At 40.9% G+C, this 10,811-nt stretch overlaps 1 non-coding gene across 1 annotated transcript; it reads left to right on the top strand.

Annotated features, from left to right (window-relative positions):
- The first annotated feature begins 7,426 nt into the window (after nt 1–7,426).
- LOC120250856 lies at nt 7,427–7,533 on the top strand. Its single transcript, XR_005533189.1, has one exon. It is a non-coding gene; the product is annotated as a small nucleolar RNA R71 (small nucleolar RNA).
- The last annotated feature ends 3,278 nt before the right edge of the window (nt 7,534–10,811 follow it).

Below are 10,811 nucleotides of genomic sequence, written 5' to 3'. Positions count from 1 at the left end.
ATGAAAGCTCGCCAATAACTATTTTTCCAAGAGAAATGTGGTGTCAAAGTTGTAGAACCACTCCAAAAGCCATGTCAAAGCCTCTCTAAACCCTTATAGCCAGCCTCCCAAAAGATGGAGAAAAGTTAGAAGAAATGATGAAAGACGGCTCCCCAGATCAGTACAAGTCGCGGCTTTATAAAGGGTAATTGCTTCCCCGCAAGTGTACGGGATCGCCAAGTAATACCTCGTGTGAGGACACAAGGATCGTATTCCACTGGCTAAGGATCTCCTATTACTCCTTCTTGAGCTATTATCTAATCTAAGATCTCAAGTGATGGAATTTACTCTACTAGATATAATTAAACCTAAAACAAGATTATGAACAAATTAGAGAGAATAAACAATAAGCAAGCAAGAAAGTTGATGTAATGCAAAGGCTTATAGATATGGATCCCCTTGAGGGGTCATCATGAAGCATAGATCATGAACAAAAGATGCAAGAGTAAAATGGACCATGAGATTCCAAGATTAGAACAACCCCAATTCCTGGGCGATTGAACCCAAATCTCACTTAGGAGTAAACCTACTCGTCTTCGGATTAAACCTACATGGAGGGCTACCAAACACATGATTTCTCGGCGTGATGATACAAGTATCCCCTTCTAATCCATTCATGATCTAATACATGCGAGCAAGTCACATCTACATGCATCACTCATAAAAGAGCTACGGATTTTTCCTTAGTGTAGCAGTTAGCATGAAAACAATGGATTAAATCTCAAAATTTCCCAACCATAGAATTAACAAGTAATCATCAAAAATACTTGATAACACCCACCCCCCAAGGTTCACCAACACCCGGTGGCCTTGGGGGTCTAGTGTGTCATCATCCCACAATAAGCAATACAAACAAGCAAAACATGAAAAAAAAGCATAAATGACACTCCCTAGATGAAATGGTGGAGGAGGAGGTAAAGAATGTGCCGAATGGCGCTTCCCCAGCCAAAGGAGTGCCAAATGATTCTTCCTCTAGCTTCCTTGAATGATGTTACCTTCATGCCTTGAGAGTCTTGGACCTTGGCCTTGAATGATCTTCTAGCTTCCTTGCCCTTCTTCTCCTTCCTAAGGTTGCCCAAAGCCTCTCAAGTGGTCTCTCAAAATATGCCCAGAAAATGTCTCTTGTTTTGCCCTAAAAGTCAGTATTTATACCCCCCACGACATACGGGCCATATAGGGGTCATATAGCACACAATAACCTTAGATTCGCATTTCATATGGGGTGCATACAGCCTCCATACAGCCTGTATACTAGGTAGTATAGAAATCTGGGCAGACAACTCCAAATCATTCCGCTGCTACTGTGCATACGACCCCCATACTTGGTAGTATGGGGGTTGTATGGCATTCTTGTTTTCTTCTCTTTTCGCTTAAATGATATTTTCTTGTTCTCCATGGCTTCCTTATGCCCTACAAAGCAAATAATAGATGATTAAGCGCAAAATGAGAATCAAACCTCACAAAATACATTCAAAGTGAATACGATATATATGCGAAAACACCTACATTTAGACACTTATCAAATATCCCCCATACTTTAAGTGTTGCTTGTCCCCAAGCAATCAACTCATGAAAAAAACAAAGAGACCGAAAAAGTGGCTAAAATGCATTACCTCTAGTATCAAGCAAATATAAGACTCCAAAAGTAATGGACAATGATACATAGATGTTGAGTTATAGTCAATAAGCATACTTGAAATATCCTGTCTCACCCCTTATATGTTTGTGATGTGTAAATGAATTTTGTATCTTATTTGCCCATGATCCGGTCTAGCCTAAGGACTTCAATCAAGTATAGCTCTAGATGCTACTCACTCCACTTACAAAAGAATACTAAGTCTTAAACTACTAAGTGCCACTTCAATGGCCAAATAAAATCCTTCTAAATCTTTAGCTTGAAACTGAATCCTCTTTCTTTTCAAAGTCTTAGGTAGGTACTCAAAAAGATCACTAGGTTTTTTTTTTTATTTTCATTTCATCATTCATTTATTTTTTTTCGAGTCCTACTAACGTAGACTACACCAACATCATTTTGAAATCTTTCTGGAGGGTGCACATGCTGGTTAGGCACAAGAGCCAACCATCTACTTGATTACAGTCTACATAGATGCATTCATGCTTCAGTAGCAGAGGAATACTGACATAGACTCATTTTTTTCTTTTATTTCATTTCATTTCTTTTTTTTTCACACACTCACCCTAGATCACATCTTCAGAGTACTCTACATGACACAACACTAGGATTAGCTCAACAAGACTTAGAAGTTCTTAAGAGTCCATTGAAGGACAGAACTTAGTGTTCTAAGGCCAAGTACTCAAAGTAGTGTGTTAAGCATACAAGAGAGTTAGAGTAGTCACATTAGCTATTCCGAGGGCATCGACAAAAAATTCAGTGCACATAATAATGCTAGGGGTAAAACAAGATTCACTAAAGCATAAAAAACAAGTAACTCACATCAATCATTAGTCTAAGCTAAAAGAATCTTACAAGAATGAACAAAGCCATCATAGGTAGCACTAGCATGTAACAAATGGTACTAATACATGAAATACACCCATCCCCACACTTAGTGTTGTACATTGCTTTCAATGTACACTAATCATGAAAAGCATGCTAGATGAAGCAATGAAAATAATAGAGGAGGGTGAAAACAAACTTCCCTGGTTCAAACTTGTGCTCATCGTGAGGTATGACTCGACAAAAGGTGTGGTGAGCAATACATGTCTCGTCCGACCTCCATTAAAAACTAGGGTAGCTCACCAAATTCCCTCAATACCCTGCGAGGCAAAAAGGGGACATCATCATTCCACAAAAATTTACCAATACAAACACAAGGAAGAAACTAGGGAGTAGTCAACAAAACACAAAGATGTAAATAACATAGAGTTCGACAATCACAAGTCGGTAGGGTAAAAACCATGCCAACTCAACAAAATACAAAACACAAAACAAAGCAAACTAAAGTAAATAATAGGTGTCCATGCTCAAACAGGCTGCTACCCATCACAGTCTAGTGCCGGTGGTGGTGGCATGGTGGCAGAAGAAGTGGTCCTAGTGTGCGAGGATGAACCATAGTATGAGGTGATGAAACGGTGAAAATCTCCCTCAATCGGTGTTATCCCTTAATGATCTGGTGAAGCTGGCCACGAATCTCATGCTACTCCTGACGCACAGCCAAAATCTCTCCCTTAATCCCCCTCAGTCTCATGTCAAAGTCAGGTAATGATGTAGTGCCGGGGGTGGGAGCAAGTGCGCCCTTAGGCTCGGACTCTGTGTGCTCTGTCTATCTCTGACTGGACTCACCAGTGGCCTGTGACGTGTAGGTCTACCACTCGCACATACGCTCATCACCAAGCCTATCGCCCATATGTGGACCTTCCTGAGGGGTGTTGTACCTCCTACAACGGTCATAGCTCGTGTTTGATGAAATAAACCCATGCCACCGATTAATCTAGTCACATAGGGCATGTAAATATTGATCCCAATCGAATATACGAGCCCTGGTGAAGAAATGCATCGGCGACAAGGTGCCCAAGGTAAGTAGTGCACTGCTCGAAGATGCCATACATCAAGTAAATATCAGCTTGACTGACCACCCCCTTGCTATCGGCCCGGCCCCAAATAGAACGAGCAATTAAAACATGAATGAATCTGTGTGCCGGGTCTGCCATGCGAGAGGCCTTTTGAGTCTGATCACTACATACCAAGGTCGCCCAATAGTTGCTTCTCCTAACTTCACTTGGGAAATCAAGCTTAAGACGTGTACCGGTCATGGAATTGATAAACTCATCATCATAGATTCCCAACTACTTAGCAAAGTCAAAGTGGTGCATAGTACATTTTTTTCCCAAAATCTTAAAAGCGGATAGTGATACATTTCCTATCCCACACGGATTGCTCATCTTGTCGTGCCTCGAATTTACTCAAAACCTCCAAGGTTAATTGGTGGATGGTTGCCTTGTTTATGGCAAAAAACTTGTCATAACAATTATGTGATAACCACTCCTTGACTTGATTTGCTATCCCAAGGTTCTCCACAAGCCCCCAATCAATATAGCACAATGTCCCAAATGGCTTTGTCTTCAATCTATCATATCTCTCTCGATGATGGGCTAACTGGAAGACGGGTTCATCCGGTGTAGATGAGGGTGCGGTTGTTCTTGGGCGCTTAAAGACGAGTCTTTTAGTGAGAGGCATCCTTACAATGAAGACAACCTTGTTCAAAATCATAGGGATACAAGATAAATCAAAAATAAAAATGCAAAAGATAGAGGAAACAAAATGAACAAACGAAATTTTTTTGAGGTCATACGGCCGTATGGGGGCCGTATGGTCATTATTCACGCGGCAAGAGTTTCTCCTATATTCATAGAATCAAAAATATTTTACATAAATTTGAATGAAAAATTCATCCATGACATTCCCAACATCCAAACCAAGCAAAAATGCTAAAGAAATCCCAACCCAAAAATATCCAAGAATGCCCAAGAAATGAAAAAAAGATAAAAACTAGGGCATGGAAAAAAAGCATACCGACAAAATCTTGAGAAAACAAGCTTTTAACTCGGAGAAAACCACTAGATCAAAGTCTCCAATGGATTGGGAGAAGTTTTAGGAGAAAAATTAGAAGATTTGGCCAAGGATTGAGTGAGAAAGAAGAGAGAAACTTGGTGTAAAGGTGAGAGAAAAGAGTGAGTGGAAGAGAAAGAGAGAGAGGAGAGAGGAATATAAGAGGGTGGAAAGGGGCCGACCCGCCCGAGACGGCCCCATACGGACCAGTATAGGGGTCGTCTAGGCCGTTTGGCCTCTCTTGGCTGAGAAGTCAGGCTGTCTCAGACGGCCCCGTATCGGGGGCCGTTTGAGACGCGTTTGAGATGGCACAAAGCCTCTAGTTTGCTCTATGTTCATCTCAAATGACACCCATACACCCCAATATGGCTATAGGACCTTAAAACTCACCCGAAACTTCAAATACCTACTTTAGATGATGAAAAAATGGTATGCAAAGGTCGAAGACTTTTCCAAAAAAGAATGAAATGAATAAAATGATGATCTAGCACATGAATTAACACCTAAACATGAGTTTCTCAAGAAGTTGCACAAATACACCACAATTAAAACAACGAGAGCAATGTGCCAACTGTGTGAGCATGAACTTATTCAAAAGCAACACAAGTCTAAGAAATACGAAAATTGAAATGAATTATAAACTAAAATATGAAAAATGAAAGAAAACACCCCCGAATGCTTGGGTTGCCTCCCAAGAAGCGCTTGTTTAACATCACGAGCTTGACGTACCTTATTCCTTATCTCATGAGGCTCAAAGAGTTGGAAACCATCCCCGATTTCCCTTTTAGTGTTGTTTCTTCCCAGCAGATTCAGTGATAACATTGAGAAGACCTCGAATTGTTCATGAGTAGAGAGGGGTGAAAAATTTACCTTTCCTCCATGAGATGTGGGGTGATGAAGCTTGGTACCTTTCTTTTTTCTCCCATCAATCTCCCTCCACATTTTTTTTCACAAATGATATTTTTTCTCTTTTTCCTTAGCCTTAGTACAGGACACCGTCTATTTTGGTTGCTTCAAGGTGTGAATTTGAGGATGGTAGAGAGGTTATTCTTGTTTTTCATTCTCCAACTCTCCCAAATACTCATCCAAAGGGTTTATAGAGAGCACCTCCTGTACACAATCAGAAATCAATCTATCAGTTTCATCAATAAAGTAAAGTGTGTCATCATGATCTAAAAAATGTTTCATAGCAGCCAGCAAAATGTACACCGCTTCCTTTTTTCTGACTCGTAATGTTAACTTTCCTCCTTTCAAATCAATTAGGGCACCCGAGGTGCTGAGGAATGGACGGCCAAGAATCAGTGGTATCTCCACATCCTCATCTATGTCCATGATGACAAAATCTACAGGAAAAACAAATTTGTCCACTCGAACAATCACATCTTCAACAATCCCACGAGGTTTTCTTATTGATTGATCCGCCAATTGTAAGGTCATCCTTGTGGGCCGCAACTTATCAAAGCCAAGTTTCAAATACATGGTGTAGGGCATGACGTTTATGCTAGCCCCCGAGTCCTCTAGAGCATTTTCTTGGACTCCACTTTCAAGCATACATGGGATAATAAAGCTTCCCGGATCTTTCAACTTTTGTGGGAGTTTATTTTCTAAAATAGCCGAACAATTCCATGTAAGTGGAACCATGCCTTTTTCCTCCAACTTTCTCTTGTTCCTGAGGAGCTCTTTTAAAAACTTGGCATATTTCGGTATTTGAGTCAATGCTTCAACTATCAGAATGTTCAAGTGGAGTTGTTTGAAGATGTTGATGAATTTTCTGAAGTGAACATCTTCTTTGTCATGCTTCAATCTGGTTGGGTAAGGGATTGGAGGCTTGTACTGGGATGATTTTGACGGTCCTTGTTGTTGGGGCTTGTCATTTCTTCCCTGATTTTTGACTTCACTATTTTCTTCAACTAGCTTGGCATCTTCCCCGTAGGCTACCCCACTTTTCTTGACACTTGGGCCAACTTCGACACTTGTCTCCACTTGCCTCCATCTTCTAAGAGCAATGGCCTTTAAGTGCTCCCTTGGATTGTCCTCCATGTTGCTTGGAAGGCAACCTAGAAGACATTCAGAATGTGTCTTCGCGAGTTCCCCTACTCAAAGCTCAAGAGATTTTACAGAAGCTTGGAGGTTTCTCAAAAACAGAACCTATCTCATTGAACTGTTCTGCATGCTGAGTGAGCTGAGCATTCACCTTGCCAAATTGTGCATTCATGCTACTAGTTATACTATTGAACCTGTCATTGGTACTGAGCATGAACTTGGCAAGGACCTTTTCAGTAGAAAACTTCTTTTCAAAGGCTGGGTGTTGAAATTGAGATCCTTGAGGTGGTGCACCTCTTTGTTGTTAGCCTTGATTCCATACAAAATTAGGGTGGTTCTTCCACCCAGGATTGTAAGTTGAGCTATACGGGTTCCCTTGATTTTGTTGCCCTCCAATGTAGTCAACATTCTCAATGGATGCAATGGAGGAGCTAGCAATTGGACATTGGGCTGCATCATGCCCACCACCACAAGTGCTACAATTCATCACTGATTCTGCCCTTGAACTACTGCCCATCAGAAGATCAAACTTTCGCGTCAACACATCAACCTTTACGACCAAGGCATCATTGTTACTACTTCATAAAGCCCGATAGTCTTTAGTGTAGATCCTCTTGAGGCCCAATGTGATTCATTGCTTGCCATAGACTCAAGTAATTAGTCGGCCTCATCGGGATACTTGTTGCTAAGGGAACCACCCACTGCGCCATCAATGAGTTGGCGAGTAGTATAATTCAGCCCGTTGTAAATGATTTGTATTCATATCATGGGGAAAGACCATGATGAGGGCACCTTCTAAGGAGATCCTTGAATCTCTCATAGGCTTCAAACAATGTTTCAGACTCCCCTAGTTTAAAGGTTGAAATTTCTTGCCTCAACTTCGCCACTTTGCTTGGCAGAAAATACCTCCCAAGGAATTTCTCAACCATATCCTTCCATGTTTTTATGGACCCAGGAGACAGTGATGCAAGCAAACGATAAGCTCCATCTCTCAAATTGAATGGAAATAGTCTCAAACGGATAGCATCATTTGACACCCCATTAATCTTGAATGTAGAGCAAATTTGGAGGAACCGGGAAAGGTGGTCATGTGTATCTTCATTTGCAAGACCATTGAATTGAACCAAGTTCTAGACCATGCCGATTGTACTTGCTTTAATTTCAAAGTTGTTGGATGCTATGGATGATACTTGAACACTAAACTCATCACCTGTGAATTGGGGTCTTTCATACTCGGATAGAGTGCGTCGCTCTTCGGCCATGATTGAAGACTCTCTATCCTCAATTTCAATGTTCTGTGTACCCGACACTTCACCAACTTCCGTCAATCTCTGATGTAAGGTTCTTTCAATCTCACTATCCGTTGTAATCAAGATCGAAGGATTTGAATGTGTCATGCACAGTACCTTGCAAAACCAAGAAAAATGATAGAAAGTTAAGATCAAAGGAAAACAAAATAGCTATAACAAATGAGTAAAGAATTGAATGGCTAGAGTAATAAACTAAAGGTTTCCTAGAATTCCTTAAATTACCCGGCAATGGTGCCAAAAACTTGATTGCTTCCCCGCAAGTGTACAGGATCGCCATGTAATACCTCCTGTGAGAACACGAGGATCGTATTCCACTGGGCTAAGGATCTCCTATTACTCCTTCTCTAGCTATTATCTAGCCTAAGATCTCAAGAGATGGAATTTACTCTACTAGATATAATTAAACTAAAACAAGATTATGAACAAATTAGAGAGAATAAACAATAAGCAAGCAAGAAAGTTGATGTAATGAAAAGGCCTATGGATGTGGATCCCCTTGAGGGGTCATCATGAAGCATGGATCATGAACAAAAGATGCAAGAGTAAAATTGACCATGAGATTCCAAGATTAGAACAACCCCAATTCCTGGGTGATTGAACCCTAATCCCATATGAACATAGATAAGAATTTCTTCCAAATCCACATTCCTACGATTGCATTAAGTAGAAGGAAATCTCACTTAGGAGTAAACCTACTCGTCTTCGGATTAAACCTATATGGAGGGCTACCAAACACATGATTTCTCGGCGTGATGATACAAGTATCCCCTTCTAATCCATTCATGATCTAATACATGCGAGCAAGTCACATCTACATGCATCACTCATAAAAGAGCTACGGATTTTTCCTTAGTGTAGCAGTTAGCATGAAAACAATGGATTAAATCTCAAAATTTCCCAACCATAGAATTAACAAGTAATCATCGAAAATACTTGATAAACCCCATGACACGTCCGAATATGCGTGTAAACCGCAAGTGCACGGGTGTCGAAGTAATAATTACCCCGGTGAGTGGGTAGTCGAATCCACAGGGAACGGAAGTATTAGTAATAACCACTTCTCAATTATCTAGTCGGAATCAATGAATATGATGAAGTGAACTAATTGCAAGCAAAGCAAACGAGTATGCAAGAAATGAAGTAGAAGAGTCTCAATCACTAAGGATGAGGTATTCGGGCAATGATCCCCCTAAGATCTTCCTTGAAGCTCAAGATTCACTAAATGCTCTAGAATCGAGTCTAATGAGTCGAGGTAATCCAACAATAACCAATCCTTGTCTCCAAGCAAAAGGCACTAGTCCCCTACAAGGTCCCGGTGGAGAAATCGACCAATCTCAACACTTCACACCCTATATGACCGCATTATGCTATAAGGAAACCTAAGAGTGAAACCGATTCCTAAATGTAGATCCAACCCTAATTCCCGGCGAAAGATCCTAACCCCCTACAAGGTCCCGGCGGAGAAATCGAGCAATCTCATGCCTCACACCAAATATGGTTGCAAAGAGAATATGCAATACAGAGATAGGAAACACTCAATCGAAGGGGAAAGGGGACACTCCTCCATCTCAAGGCTCACCCTCTCAACCCTCTTTAATCTTGGAAATCTAACTCTAATGGAGACCTCTCACATCAAAGTATTAAATCATGCAATGTAAATCAACCACAAGGGTTAACAACACTAGCAAGCAATTAAATCACAAGATTAAAACTCAAGACAACTCGGATTAACTAGAAGCATTAAGAGAATCAATTCAAAATATAAATCTTAGGGTTCACATGCCCAAATACCCACTAGGGTTTATCCCTCCATGGGCCTAGTTACAAAACAATAATGGATACAATGAAAAGTAATAAAACCCATAGAGAAAACCCCTCGAATTCGCGCGGATTGGCCTTGATTGGTAGTTCTACGTCTTGAAGGGTTCCTCTCCGAAGCTAGGTCGCCAATGGCTCCCCAAGATGCTATGACGTCGAAGGAACCTATCAAAGTTGGTGAAGAACTCCCTCTCAATCGGCGAAGAACTTCTCCTCAAACCCTAGCCGTCTCTCTCTCAATGTCTATGCTCAAATCTCCGCAAAAAGTCCCTTTAGAATAGGCCAAAAGGTGTATTTATAGCCTCACAACGCATCTGTCACGTGCCCTCACGCGCCCGCGTGGGCTGCAAGAATTTCCACGGTGAACAGTAATTCTGCTGCAGTAATTCTTCTACAGTAATTTCCACAAATGCGATGATAAACAATCTCCTCTTAAGGCCACACGATCGGGCACACGATCATATGGTAGGCTATACGGCTTTTCCTTCATCAATGCGTCTTGAAAGGTCTTGAAATCTTTACAAAGAGGAGGAATGTGGAGACATGGCTGCCTTTGTGCCCTTCCATTAATAACTTGGCTTGCAAAACTATGGAAGTTGGCACACGTCTCCTCATACACGAACTCCTCTTATGTCTTCCAACTTGATTTGTACAAGAACTCCCAATATTGTGCCATGATAGCCTATCTTTGCTCCCTTTTGAATTCCCAATGCCTTCACAACCTATATGCATAAAAGAACACCCAATACACGAAATGAGACATAAACCGTATAAAATATGATGCTCAATGTATGTAAAACATGCATAAAAACATGTTCACTCAAGCACTTATCAAACTCCCCCACACTTAAGCCTTTGCTTGCCCTCAAGCAAAATTAAACATTAAACTCATGGAAAGAAAAGAGAAGTGCTTGGCCTTAGGTTCACCAAGAGGGTACAAGAATGAAATTCTAAAGTTATGGAGAAAATAAAACACTAGACAAAAACAATCAATGCTCTAGCAAACAATCCAATCAAAAATGAATATGATA

The sequence above is a fragment of the Dioscorea cayenensis genome, chromosome 19, assembly GCF_009730915.1.
Source record: "Dioscorea cayenensis subsp. rotundata cultivar TDr96_F1 chromosome 19, TDr96_F1_v2_PseudoChromosome.rev07_lg8_w22 25.fasta, whole genome shotgun sequence".
Classification (NCBI taxonomy): Eukaryota; Viridiplantae; Streptophyta; class Magnoliopsida; order Dioscoreales; family Dioscoreaceae; genus Dioscorea; species Dioscorea cayenensis.
Note: the sequence above shows the minus strand (reverse complement) of the source record. Positions and strands in the feature narration are given on the sequence as shown.